General features: G+C 36.3%; 1 pseudogene; it reads left to right on the top strand.

Annotated features, from left to right (window-relative positions):
* The first annotated feature begins 7,165 nt into the window (after positions 1-7,165).
* LOC116073300 lies at positions 7,166-8,070 on the top strand (annotated as a pseudogene).
* The last annotated feature ends 6,153 nt before the right edge of the window (positions 8,071-14,223 follow it).

The following is a 14,223-nucleotide window of genomic DNA, read 5'->3' as shown; positions in this document are numbered from 1 at the left end:
AAATTTATAATCATGTTAAAATCTAATACAATGATAAAATAAAGTTTTAAAAAGCATGTAAATTATGAATTTCATGCTGGTTATTTGTGTTTTTCTATAAAAATCATGTCATATAATGTTTGGGACCTAGAAGAAAATTTTCTATTAATTCTGCAAAAGCTTATTTCTTTTCTTTTCAGATTATACTCTGACTATACCATTTCTTCTTCCATTTCTTCCCTTTAAAGTTTCCATATATCCCATGTGATCTTTCCCTCTCTCTCAATTTCATTTATTTATTTATTTAACTTTTCTCACTCACAGTCTTAGTTTAGGTTTCCATTGCTATGACGAGACACCATGACCAAGGCGACTCTTAGAAAAGAAAACATTTAATTTGGGACTGACTTACAGTTTCAGGCTCAGTCCATTATCATCATGGTGGGAAAACGTAGCAGCATCTAGGCAGACAATCAGGAAGAGCCAAGAGTTCTACATCTTGACCCAAAGGCAGCAGCAGTAAACTTTCTTCAGCAAGCAGGCAGGAGGAGGCTCTATTCCCCTGCCTTGGGGAGAAGAAAGGATTCTAAATGCATTCTCCTTAAAACTCTAATTAGAGAACAAAGTGATATTAACATTTTTCTCAAGTTGACTGTTAAATGAGATTTTTGCTTGTTTGTTTTTTTCCATCTTTTTTTTTTAAAGACAGGCATTTCTTTTGTTAGGCTCAAGTATAAATAAAGGAGAAAATTTTGAGTCTTGGCCTTGGGAGTTTTAATACAGAGTAGAAGACAGAGAATCAGTCTTCAGAGTCCCACAGGATTTACATATCACTATTTTCTCTCACTCCTCCAAATACCACCCTGCAACAGCTGGAGGCAAATCAATGCTCAACATTAGTTGCTTCAACAGTTATGTGAAGGTAGGATAAAAACCTTTGTTAAAGGGGCAGAAACAGCTTTAGCTCTTTTCTTATGCCTGAGGACCTTGACGAGGTGTCAAAGAATCCAATGAATTTTGTTTGTTGCTACCAGGAGCAGCAGCCTTTATGTAATTCAGCAGTGTGACTAAGGTCTATAATCTTGTCACAAACCCACTCATTATTTGTGGTAACACTCTGGGTTGAACAAATGGCAGTACCAGCTTCCTTTAGTTTTCTGCTTCTTATTGGCAGGTAGATAGTTTTTGTTGTTGTTGTTGGTATCTTTGAGCCTTTTGCTTGAACTGGGGTTTTGTGTTTGACAGCTTTCACGTTTCCATTAAAATACAGATTTTTCTTGTTATCAGCTTCAGGGGTTGCCATTTGCAAAAACACTACCTTTTGCCACCTTATCTTGGCATATTTGTGAAACTTTTTGAGTTAGTAGGTGCTGTTTTTATTCCACATGGAAGCATCTCAAGAGAGTCTTAATCACTTCCTGTTTTGACCTCATACGAAAACTTCTCCTATATGTGCCAAATGCATTAGGCATAATAACAAAGTAAAAAAACAAAACAAAACAAAACAAAATCATATGATCAAAACAGAATCTGGTAATAAAAGTATGCCAAGCAGAATGTTAGCATCTAAAAGAGAGTCCAGAAAGAGACAAAACAATATGTTATTAAGAAATCAGAAGTTATGGCCAGGAAATTGGATGAAGTCCTGGAAGAAGAATCCTCACCACACAAAGATGAATATGAAAAAGATCTGACAAAGAGACATTTTGGATCATTAGAAGGAAAGGGGACAACACAATGATGAAATCTCAAGACAGTGATGAAAAGAGGAAGAAGTAACAGGGAAAAAAATCACCACAAAATTGTGAAGAATGATTAGAAAGAAAAACGTAGGTCGGGAAATAATAAAGAGCACAAGGAAGAAAAGATTAAAACACCTCTAAGGCTTCAGAAGCAAACAATAACCGTACTTCTGAAGAGGATGTGTTTTTGTCTTCAATTATTTTTTAAAAGTCATGAATTTTAGTGAAAGTTGGAGAATATAGGAGGAATTGTCATATGGACAAGGAATGCTGAAAATGATGCAGAAAGAATAGTCTTGTATGTAATTCTCAAAAGTGTATATTTAAAATAAACAATAGACCAGGAAGTGGTGGAGCATGCCTTTAATCCCAGCACTTGGGAGGCAGAGGCAGGCAGATTTCCGAATTCAAGGCCAGCCTAGTCTACAGAGTGAGTTTCAGGACAGCTAGGGCTACACAGAGAAACCCTGTCTCGAAAAACCAAAAGAATAAATAAATAAATAAAGTAAACAATAGAAAAAAAACTAAGGAAGAATCAGGGCAATTTACTGTCTCCAGTTTTGTCAATGCATTCCTTCAGGTCCTAGCCACAGTAGTTAAAGAAAAAAAAGAAATAAAAAAGACAAAAAATTTGAAAATATGCTTTGTTTACAGATGATATGATATCATATATAAAAGACCCTAAAGTCCCCACTAGAAAGATTCTAGAATTGTTGAAGAATCCCAGGTACTCTTGGTGTTGGGACAGATGTTGTGTCCTTCTCACCTCTAATCCTGAGTATGTCAGAGCACCTGAGAGTGGAGCCTCCTCTGGGTGTTGAGGGACTGACTGAGAAGCTTGCGCTCAAGATCTGCTCAGGACCCAATCATTACTTTTTTAAAAATATGACAAAAAATATACTAAGACAAAACAAAAATTATAACACCAAAGTTGGACAAAACAAACCAACAAAAGGAAAGAAGCCCTTTCTTTAAAAAGAAACAAGAATTAGAGGCTCACTCATTTCCACATTTAAGAATCCCATAAAAACACTACACTGGAAGCCATAATATATATCCAGAAGACCAGTTGTTATATTTTATGTTCTATTTTATGCTTCTTATTTTATAGTCAACAAATAATTACATAAAGATTGTTATAACCCATGAATCACATTTACTTCCATACTAAATTACATTTGTAGCAGTTAACACCATGCCTTGAATATATGAATTAAAAGTTACTGGAAAACTTAAAGTAACAAACAGCTTCAAAATGATTGTAAAATAATCACATTGCCTGAGTTTAAGTTTATGTACACAAAGAGTTTGTTGTGATTTTATATTTTAAATATTAGGAGAATGTTTATGGCTACTGTGGAAATCAAAATGTCTGGATGTATCTTAACTGATTTCAGTTGACATGAAACAGGTATTAGGGAAAATCTCACAAGACCACACCAATATATAAAGAGCTATAACTTTTTGTTCTATTGTTGTGAAGAAACATCATGTTTAAGTCAACTTATAAAACAAGAATTTAGTTTATGGTTTGATTAGAGTTTCAGAGGTTTAATCCCTATTCATAATAGTGGGAGTAGAGCAGCAGGCAGGCATGAAGGTAAGCATATTACTGAGGCAGTAGATAAAACCTGCATCCTGATCTGCAAATAGGAGGCAAAGAGTGAAAGGCTAGGCCTGTAATGTGCTTTTCAAAACTTAAAGCCCATTCCCAGCAACAAATTTCAACAAGGTTACACTTCTTTTAAGAAGGTCACAAGTGCAAATGCTTCCTAAACAGTTTGCCAACTCACACTACTTCCAAAGCTATATTTCCAAAAAGTTAACATCTCTGAATCCTTAAAGAGTCCATCGACTGGATCCGAATATTCAATATACATGGGCCTATGCAAGCTATTATCATTCAAATCATGACATCTATTCAATCAAAACTGGCTAGTCCTAAAGACATACAAATATGAGTAATACTGACTGAACATATCATGTTGTGTGTAGGTATTGAAGGGGGGTCTCTTGGAGGAGTTGGGGTTCAAAAGGGAAACAAGAATGTGATTGTACTGGCTGGTTTTGTGTGTCAACTTGACACAGGCTGGAGTTATCACAGAGAAGGGAGCTTCAGTTGGGGAAGTGCTTCCATGAGATCCAGCTTTGAGGCATTTTCTCAATTAGTGATCAAGGGGGTAGGGCCCCTTGTAGGTGGTGCCATCTCTGGGCTGGAAGTCTTAGGTTCTATAAGAGAGCCGGCTGAGCAAGCCAGGAGAAGCAAGCCAGTAAGTAACATCTCTCCATGGCCTCTTCATCAGCTCCTGCTTCCTGACCTTCTTGAGTTCTAGTCCTGACTTCCTCTGATGATAACAGCAATGTGGAAGTAAGCTAAATAAACCCTTTCCTCCCCAACTTGCTTCTTGGTCATGATGTTTGTGCAGGAATAGAAACCCTGACTAAGACAGTGATTTAATCCTATTTATTTAAAATATGTTTTTAAATGTTAACAAATTCAGATAAATTGAAATCATGTAACTTTTCTCATCATAATGCAATAAAAGTTCAAAAAAAAGAGTAATGATTACTGCAGTAGAGTAGAATAAAGGATAACAACTGAACTGTCACTTATTCATGCTAGAAAATGAAAAGCCAGTTTTCTCACACAGTGATACTGGATATATCAGTTACTTTATGACAAGGCTCATGTTCTCATGTTCAGGGTTAGGTGACAAACATATAGTGGACTTTATATTTCTGTGTGTGTGTGTGTGTGTGTGTGTGTGTGTGTGTGTGTGTGGTGTGTTATATGTGTGTTTATTTGTTTAAAATTTTGCAGTTCTAATTTGTTTTTTGGGTTTGGGGAGGTTTATAAGTGTACTAGGTTTTTGTTTGTTCATTCATAAAAATGTAAACTTGGTGGGTAAGGAAGAGGAAAGTATTAGGAAGGACTTGGGGGAGGGGAAGAATATAAACAGATATATTTAAATTTAAAAGTGTTTTAAATATTATAAAATAATAAAATGTTTTTGGTACTTTTTTAGTTTTAAGATGGTACTTATTTACAAGGCTACTGTTGCTTTATTATGTTGATTTTAATTTTTTTACAAAAATTGTTAAACAATCATTGAGTAAAATACAAACCTTACCTTTAACAACATTGATAAAAATTATGTTAAAAAAGATAACGAGATAAGAGTAAAGCTTAAAGGAAGTTGACAACTTATAATTGTGACATATTCAGTGAACTTTTCTGTAATGGTCATGTCATGTGATACTTGGACCAAAAGGAAAGGAAGTGTTATTTCTTATGATTGTCTAAAATACTCTTTGTTGATACTATCACCTAAGTTACACAAAGTGTCATAGTGGTTGTAGTCCTTCAGGACCTTTATAAATAACATATTTACTACTATGTCTTGTGGACATACATAGAGTCTTCTAGACTGCACAATTCTAAAGAGCAGATAATCTGTATTTTTTACTTGTCTGTCTTTAAGGTCACAAGAAACTATATCCTTGACACTTTGAATTTTTTTTAATATTGGTTCATTTTAACATCCTAACATTATCTACTTGAAACATTATCAGTATGTAAGTATTTAGTACTTTGTCTAATAAAAGTCAAAACAATTGTTTAGTTGGTATCATTCAAAATATTGATACATCTTCAAAACAGAATTAAATATGCAAAACTAAAATACAAATGTGACTATGTGCACATTAAAATTGGATATTGCTTGAATTCATATAACTATGAGATGCTGTTTTCTATTTTCCTTTTGATATGTAACTATATCTTAAAAATGATTATTAAAACAGGTTAGTTTATCTCAATCATATTTTCCATTAGTAAATAGTACATACAAAAATATGATCATATATTGCATAATTCCAAATCTTTACTGATTATATTCCCTAAAATGGAAATTGAACTTATTGAAAAAATACTGATGAGCCTGGAGGATACTTTACTACTATAAATAAGCAAACCATAAAACTAAAAGGACTGCATAGATCCACTAATATGAATTATCAGTAACAATAAATATCAGTAAGCCAGAGAATACAAGAGTGAGACCTGGGGAGGATAAGATATATAATAGGTCTTTTATTATTTCATAGTCTCCAGTAGTTTAAGTGAATCAGAGTTTCTTTGTAGTATCAAGCTGAATGTTTAAAATAATACATTGTAGAATTCAAAACCATGTTGATTGAATTCTTACTAAATATGAATTCTTGCATATTTACTAAAAAAATCAGACAAACAAGAGACACTAACTCTTACAAGGAAACTTGGAGAAATGATAAATTCATCAGTTATATTGCTAATGGTCATGGTAAGATGACCATTACAACGTACATACCAATGAAATAATTTATTTCAAATGTTTTGTCCTTTGCATCTCAATTTGCTGATAGGAAAGATGAAGCAATTCTTCATCATTAAATATTTTGGTATTTTGCTTTTAAAAGAATCATTAAAATAAAAATGAGATCTTCTTTGAATATAAGTTTTCAGGAAAATAAGCATTCTGATATTGCAATATAAGCACTGCTTCAAGTGAACATGAGTTAACATTATCAACCTGTAGTCATTTTGAAGCTTGTCCTTATGATTTAGAATTGGTTCAAAGTGGGGACATCTATCCTTTGTGGGACATAGGCAACTATATCTGCTGAGTCAAATTAAAACAAGGATCAAACAATAACTCCAGGATTTCTCATTTGGGTTTATTGGTCATTTTTTAAAAAACTTGTTCAACTGTTCTGTGGTTTCTGTTTCCTTACATTATTTAGATATGCTGTTAATTGTAATTGCATATAATTTTTTTAGCCAATTCGGTGTTTTAAGTATGTTTGATTATATTTATGTACTAGTAGATGTTAAATGTCATTAATTTCTAATTTAGTATGTTTTAGGCTCAAATTTTCTGTCTGATTTCCATAGAAAAAATATCTAGAATTAAAGTGAAAAGGTAGATAACTCTTCATTAATGAACTATTCTTCATTATTTCAGTGTAAAATCTTTAATTCTTTCACCATTAACTGTAATTATGACTATGGACCTCTTGTTTATAATGCTTTTACTTTATCCTGAAATAAAACACCTAACAAAAATGATGCTATAAAAAAATCATGAGAAATTCTTAAAACACTCAATTAAAGGTGCTAGAATGATTCATTCATGGTAGGATATGAGTACCAATAAAATTAGTACTTATGACAAATATGTGAATATGTGTACTTATTTCTTTGCATGTCTCCTTTCTCCAGGACAAAAAAAAACAAAACAAAACAAAACAAAACAAAACAAAAAAAACCTCTCACTGCTCAGATAAAAAAGAGAATGGCAGATGGTTGGAGATTTGAAATCTGTTTTATAATCCATTGAATGATAGAACGAATACTCCAAATTTTAATTTTGTATAAATTTTTTATATAGAGTTTTCAGAAGACAATGGAAGATATCAATCATACATCAGTGGCTGAGTTTATTCTCTCTGAGTTAACAGAGAATCCAAAGCTCCAATTGCCTCTATTTCTCATCTTCCTAGAAGTATATTTGGTTACAGTTGTTGTAAATCTGGGCATGATCACTTTAATTCTGATTAGTTCTCAGCTTCATACACCTATGTATTATTTATTCAGTAGCCAGTCTTTTATTGATTGACTGATGTCAGTCCACTGTCATTATTCCCAAAATGCTGTCGAACTTTGGATAGAGACGAATGTCATCCTATACCCAGAATGCACAGCTCAGTTCTACTTCTTCTGTGCTTTTGCTGTTTCAGAATGTCACATGTTGGCTGCAATGTCATATGACCACTATGTGGTTATATCTAACCCTTTGCTTTACAATGCAACCATGTCCTATCAAGTCTGTTCTTTGAGGGTAGCTGTGGTTTATGGTATTGGCTTAATCAGTGCCACAGCTCACACAGTCTTCCTACTAAGAGTACTTTTCTGTAAGTCTGATATAATAGTTCACAACTTCTGTGATCTATCCCATTACTGGAGCTCTCTTGCTCTAGTACTTATATCAATGAAGTGCTAGTACTCTCCTTCAGTGCATTTAGTATTATTGTACCAGGTATGACCATCCTTAGCTCTTATATCTTCATCATTGTCAGCATTCTCTACATTCAATCCACTGGAGGCAGAGTCAAGCCTTTTTGCACCTGCAGCTCCCACATCATGGCTATTGTAATATTTTTTGGTTGTACAATATTCATGTATCTACAGCCATCTTCAGGTAGCTCCATGGACCAAAGGAAAGTGTCATCAGTGTTCTATACAATTGTGCCTATGTTGAATCTTCTGATCTACAGCCTGAGAAATTAAGATGCCAGAGTTTCGCTTTAAAATTTCCTACAAAAGTTGTTTCCTCAAAACAAAAAATTAGATTTCTTTTGCAATAGAATATAGCAAAAATCTTTGCAATTTGGGGTAGGATATAATCTATAATCACCCATTGAAAACTCTAGATGTGTGACTATTGTTGGTACCTTTTTATTTGGAAGAAATGAACCAAAGATGGAATTTTATTCTTAGTTTCATGCCCATGATGAACTTCTACTCCCTGGTATAACCAGAGTTCATGCAGAGATAGCAAATTATATCATCTCCTGAAAATTCTTCAAAGTGTGTGGTTGGGTACATTCACACATACACACACAGCTTTGTGCATGCAGTCCTCATTCATTACATCAAATTTGGAATAAATACTTTTATTCAGTATACTTCGGCTTTCTCCATGTTTTGTAGATAGCCTTCTTGTTTAATTTAAAAAGTTTCAAAAAACTATTTTCTTTCTTGTTTAGGTAAGCATTTAAATAAATAATGTGTAACTCTGAAATTTAAGAGCATATAGAACTCTATTAATAGCATTTCCCCTTCCCACCATCTCAATTCCTCTCAGGAAAGCCCAGAATCATGCTGTTTCCCAGACCTCCATTGACCAGTCATCTCTCTGACTCTCTTCCCCCAACACCATTACATAATGCCCTTGCCACCATGCCCCTAGGGACACATCTAGCTCTTGGGATACATATACCACTCCCTGAGTTCAATTGTCCTGTCCAAGGATACCCAACAGAAGCATCCAGACAAGGATCATCAAAGTTACAGGATTTCCCAATACCTGCTACAAGAGGACTATCCAGAGACAACTGGATGGCTAAACGCCACCATAAGAACAAAAACAAACAAACAAAAGACAAGGAAATGAGACATCTTCAGAGCACAGCTCCCCTACTATAGCAATCCCTGAGTATTTAAAACAATTGAAGTATGAGAAAATGACCTTAAATTAAATTTATAAAGATAGAAGCCTTTAAAAAGGAAAGAGGATATTCAATCAAACAGGTAGAGGCATTTAAGAAGGAAACAAATAAAACCCTTGAAGAAGTCCAGAAAAATACAATTAAACTGATGAGGGAAATGAAGCAAACTCTTCAAGCCAAAAAAAATTGGAAATAAAACCAATAAAGAAAACACAAACTGAGGAAATCCTAGAGATGGAAACCTAGGAAAGAGAACAGGAACAAGAAACTTATCTGTCATCAGAATAGAAGGGATGGAAAAAAGAATCTCAGGCGTAGAAGGGACAATAGAAAAAAATGACAGGAGACAATGAAAATGTTGAATCTAAAAAATTCCTGACATAACACATACAGGAAGACGGGGATACCATGAGAAGACATAACCTAGGAATAAAGAAGGTAGACTCTATTAAAAATGGGGTACAGAGCTAACAAAGAATTCTCAACTGAGGAATACTGAATGGCTGAGAAGCATCTAAAGAAATGTTCATCATCCTTAGCCATCAAGGAAATGCAAATCAAAACAACCCTGAGATTCCACCTCAGACCAATCAGAATGGATAAGATCAAAAACTCAGGTAACAGCAGATGGTGGGGAGGTTGTGGAGAAAGAGGAACACTCCTTCATTGCTGGTGGAATTGCAAACTTGTACAACCATTCTGGAAACGGTTTGGAGGTTCCTCAGAAAAATGGATGTAGTACTACCAGATGAACCACCTATACCATTCCTGGGCATATACCCAGAAGATGCTCCAACATGTAATAAGGACACATGCTCCACTATGTTCATAGCAGCTTTATTCATAATAGTCAGAAACTGGAAACAACCCAAATATCCCCCAACAGAGGAATGGATACAGAAAATGTGGTCCATCTACACAATGGACCTACACTACTAAGCTATTTAAAACAATGAATTTATGAAATTCTTAGGGAAATGGATGGATCTGGAGAATATCATCCTGAGTGAGGTAACCCAATCACAAAAGAACACATATGGCATGCACTCTCTGATAACCCACAAACCACAAGAAACTCAAGAAGAAGGAAGACCAAAATGTGGATGCTTCATTCTTTCTTAGAAGGGGGAAACAAAATACCCATCTAAGGAGTTTCAGAGACAAACTATGGAGCAGAGATTGAAAGAATGACAATCCAGAGGCTGTTCCACCTGGGATTCCTTTCCATATTCAATCATCAAACCCAGAAACAATTGTGGATGTCAGCAATTGCTGGCTGACAGGTGCCTGATATGTGTCTCCTGAGAGGCTCTGACAGTGTCTGACTAATACAGAAGTAGAGACCCACAACCATCCATTGGACTGAGCATAGGGTACCCAATGAAGGAGGTAGAGAAAGGACCCAAGGAGCTGAAGGGTTTGTAGCCCCTTAGTACGAACAACAATATGTACTAACTAGTACCCTCAGAGCTCCCAGGGACTACACCATCAGTCAAAGAGCACACATGAGCCGGGCAGTGGTGGCGCATGCTTTTAATCCCAGCACTTGGGAGGCAGAGGCAGGTGGATTTCTGAGTTCGAGGCCAGCCTGGTCTACAGAGTGAATTTCAGGACAGCCAGGACTATACAGAGAAACCCTGTATAAAAAAAAAAAAATCACACATGGTGTGACTCATGGTTTCAGTAGCATATGTATAGCAGAGGATGGCCTAGTTGGTCATCAATGGGAAGAGAGGCCCTTGGTCTTGTGAAGGTTTATGCCCCAGAGTAGGTGAATGCCAATACCAGGAAGTGGGAGAGGGTGGGTTGGTGAGCAGGGAGAGGGGGGAGGAAACAGGATTTGTTTTTTGTTTTTGTTTTTGATATTTTTTTCAGAGGGGTAGCTAAGAGAGGAGATATCATTTGAAATGCAAATAAAGAAAATATCTAATACAAAAAAAATGAGAAAAAAAAAGGAGCTCCGGTGGAGGCAAATGCAGAGACCCACTGTCAAACATCAGGAGGAGACCGATGAGTCTTGTGCAAGAATGGGAGATAGAAGTAGGAAAGTTAGCGGAGTCAAGTACACCACAAAAAAACCCTCAGTGTCAAATAACCTGGGTCCATGAGCATTCACAGATCCTGGTCACCAACCAGAGTATATGCAGAACCTGGACATAGGCCCCCTGCACATTTGTAGCAAACATACAGCTCAGCCTTCATGTATGTTCCCTAACAAGTGGATCTGTGGTTGTCTCATTCTATGGATCTCTAATCCCTGCTATTAAAGCATGTTTCCCTTACCTGGACTGCATAACTGAGCCTCTGTGGAAGAGGATGTGCTTAGTCCTCCTGGGACAAGATGTCCCAGTGTGAGGTGGTACCCAAGGGTGGCTCCCATTCTTTGAGGAGAAGGGGAGAAAGCAGTGGATGGAGAGACTTGTAAGGGTGAGACTCTGAAAAATTGTGTTTTAGATGTAAAGTGAATATAGATTAAAAGGAAAGGAGGGGTTGAATGGCTTTGTAATCACCTAGATAATACAGCTCCAGGTATGTCTATGAGGGTATTTTTCATGGAATAGACTATTTCACCTCAAACTGTGAGCTAAAGAATCCTCATTCTTTGAGTTGCCTTTGTCAGGTGTATCCTCATTACAAGGAGGAAAACAAGTAATAAATCTACAGAGAATGAATAACTAAAAAAGAAAAAAGAAAAACTGCATTAGTGCTTATGGAAGCAAATGACAGGTTCTATCCTTATATATAACCTATATATAAGATTACACTATCATATACTATACTGACAATGATATGCAAGTTAATACTCTATGCATTTTACAGTGATCTCTGCATGATTCTTTACAGTGCTGTTTGAAAACTTCTATATTCATATTTCTTTATGTAGATTTTTGATACTTTTCTTATATACCACTTTGAGTTTTAGACTCAGAAGTTTTATTTTTATTGCATCTTTATTTGTATAATTATTCACATTTCAAAAGATAAATTAGGAAAATTATTTTCTAACTAGTAAGAACTACTATTCATGAAGTCATGATCAACTATCAAGGACAAAATGAGGGCAGACAAAAAACCTCCAACTAATCACTATTTTTGCTCTCTTATGAACAGTTAGGCTATTGAATTATTTAAAGGAAGAATACAAAATTTTATGACAAACAGGTTTGCCACAGTTTTCTAACTAGAAGTTTACCTCAAAACACACCACTCCCACCAGTGTACAGATAACAAAAACAGAAAATACACTGAGACACAGTGAAAGTAATAGACGTTATAGACAAAAGGGATTTAACAGATATCTACAGATCATTTCACCCTAAAACAAAAGAGTATATCTTCCTGTATTCTGAACTTCTGGACTAATAACTACTTATCAGAGAGTGCATTCCATTTCAGAATACAGGAAGAACAACCTACAAACCACAAGAAACTCAAGATGAAGGAAGACCAAAATGTGGACATTTCATTCCTTCCTAAAAGGGGAACAAAATACCCACAGAAGGACTTGCAGAGACTAACTATGGAGCAGAGACTGAAGGAAGGACAAGCCAGCCTGATATAGCTATCTCCTGACATGCTCTGACAGTACCTGACTAATACAGATGTAGAGGCTCACAGCCATCCACTGAACTGAGTACAAGGTCCCTAATGAAGGAGTTAGAAAAAGGACCAAAGGAGCTGAAGGGTTTGCAGCCCCTTAGGATGAACAACAATATGAACTAACTAGTACCCTCAGAGCTCCCAGGGACTCATCCACCAACTAAGGAGTATACATGGTGGGACTGATTGTTCTGGCAGCATATGTATAGTAGAGGATTGCAAAGTCGAGCATCAATCGGAGGAGAAGCCCTTGGCCCTGTGAAAGTTCTGTGCCCCATTATAGGGGAATGCCAGTGCCAGTAAGTGGGAGAGGGTGGGGTGGTAAGCAGGGGGAGGGGGAGGCAACAGGGGTTTGTTCTTGTTTTTGGGGTGTTTTTTAGTCTGTTTTTTGTTTGTTTGTTTTTGTTCTTTTTGTTTTGGTTTGTTTTGGTTTGGTTTTTTTGTTTTTGTTTTTTGAGGGGAAACTGGGAAAGGAGAAATCATATGACATTTGGCCAGGGCCAAAAAGTGGGAGAGGGTGGGGTGGCAGGTATGGGGAGGGGGGAGGCAACAGGGGTTTGTTTTTGTTGTTTTTGTTTGTTTGTTTGTTTCTTTGAAGGGGAAACTAGGAATGGAGAAATTTACATGTAAATAAAGAAAATATCTAATAAAAAATAAAATAAAAAAATAAATAAAAAAATAAAAAATACTCTGGTGGAGTGATAGAGACACAAGTCCACCTACAGAACTTTCAATCCAAAATTTATCCTATCTATAAGAAATGCAGGGACAGGGATGGAGCAGAGACTGAGGGAATGGCCAACCAATAATCAGCCCAACTTGAGACCCATCCCAAGGGCAAGCAAAAAAAAAAAAAGTATGCCTTCTTTTCAGTACCTCACGGTACTGTCTCCAAAACTGACTATATAACCAGACTCAAAAAAGAAGCCTCAACAAATGCAAAAAGATTGAAATAAGCCCATACATTCTATCAGATCACCATGGCTTAAGGCTGGCCTTGAATAACAACAAAAACAATGGAAAGCCCACACACTCATGTAACTGAACAACTCTCTACTCAATTATAACTTGTTAAGGGAAGAAATAAAGAAGTTAAAGACTTTCTAGAATTTAATGAAAATGAAGGCATAGCATACCCAAACTTATGGGACACACTGAAAGCAGTACTACGAGGAAAATTCATACCACTGAGTGCCTTCATAAAGAAATTGGGGAGATCCTACACTAGCAACTTAATAGCACATCTGAAAGCTAAAATAAAAAGAAGAAAACACACCCAAGAGGAGTAGATGGCAGGAAATAATCAAACTTAGGGCTGAAATAAAAAATTAGACACAAGTATAATATAAACAAGAGTAGGTAACTGTGGGGCAGTGAGCAGTTCTGACAGCGGGAGTCCCGTAGAAGAGCCACCTCGGAACCCCGGAGACCCACTGAGCATCTGCTCAGAAGGGACAGTAGGTGTTCGGTGATGCTCCTGAGACCAATGGCTCAGATTTCAGCCCAGACCCCTCACAGCTGCCCCTGCAGGAGGTGTGTGCTCTATCAGGCAGACACTGCCTCAAACTCTCAGCATTCTAGCTGGGCCTTACACACAGTCATCTGACCACAAGCCAGACATGCCACTCCCCAT

The sequence above is a fragment of the Mastomys coucha genome, unplaced genomic scaffold (assembly GCF_008632895.1).
Source record: "Mastomys coucha isolate ucsf_1 unplaced genomic scaffold, UCSF_Mcou_1 pScaffold23, whole genome shotgun sequence".
In the NCBI taxonomy this organism is placed as follows: domain Eukaryota; kingdom Metazoa; phylum Chordata; class Mammalia; order Rodentia; family Muridae; genus Mastomys; species Mastomys coucha.
Note: the sequence above shows the minus strand (reverse complement) of the source record. Positions and strands in the feature narration are given on the sequence as shown.